The following is an 804-nucleotide window of genomic DNA, read 5'->3' as shown; positions in this document are numbered from 1 at the left end:
GCTGTAAGTGAGGCCATTTCATGTCACCGTTTTTGGATGAGGCCTGTAGAGATGACTTTAACTGTAGAAACAAAGAGCAGANTCTGTCCTGGATGTGGGTTTGGAAGACAGATGGATGGCATGCCCAGACGGGTGAACAAGAAGTAAGACAGACAATGGGGCTACATAGAAGGAGACACAGGTCATCACATAAGAAAGTAAGCCTTGAGAGGCACAGGAGGAGTACTGTCAAACAGACAGACATGGGACACCTTATATTGGCAGATGATGTTGGGGAATCTAGAAAAGAGAAGTGACACTAAATGTTTCCTAGTGATAATATACTGTCAACAGGAAGGTTTTACCTTTCTTCACTGATCATCTGTTGCAATCCTCCCTAAACACCAACAATTTAGAAAGAAGCAGTCATCACACCTGGACATGGCTTACTCCCCATACAGGAAGGCCAAGGGAAGATTAAAAGTAAATCACAGTACTGACCTTGAAGGGTAGGAATGGACCCAAAATTCCTGGAGCTATTTCAGCTGAGTTNCAACTCCCAATGTAGACTGAAATTGGAATTTCTAATGTATGCTTTTAAATGTTTTTACTTCTTTCAGATTATGTTCACATGTGGTGAGGTGGGTGGGTAGACCTGCACTGAATGCAGGCTTCTGCAGTCAGAGCTGTTAGGTCNCACCTTGACCTGGAGTGATCAGAAGTTCTGAGCCATCTCAAGTGGATACTGGCAACTGTGCTGAGGTTCTCTGGAAGAACAGTATGTGCTATTTACCACTGTGGAGCTCCCCAGCCTCTTAACTCATG

This window comes from Mus pahari, unplaced genomic scaffold (assembly GCF_900095145.1).
Source record: "Mus pahari unplaced genomic scaffold, PAHARI_EIJ_v1.1 scaffold_15458_1, whole genome shotgun sequence".
Classification (NCBI taxonomy): domain Eukaryota; kingdom Metazoa; phylum Chordata; class Mammalia; order Rodentia; family Muridae; genus Mus; species Mus pahari.
The sequence above is the reverse complement of the archived record's forward strand: the minus strand, read 5'-3'. Positions refer to the sequence as shown.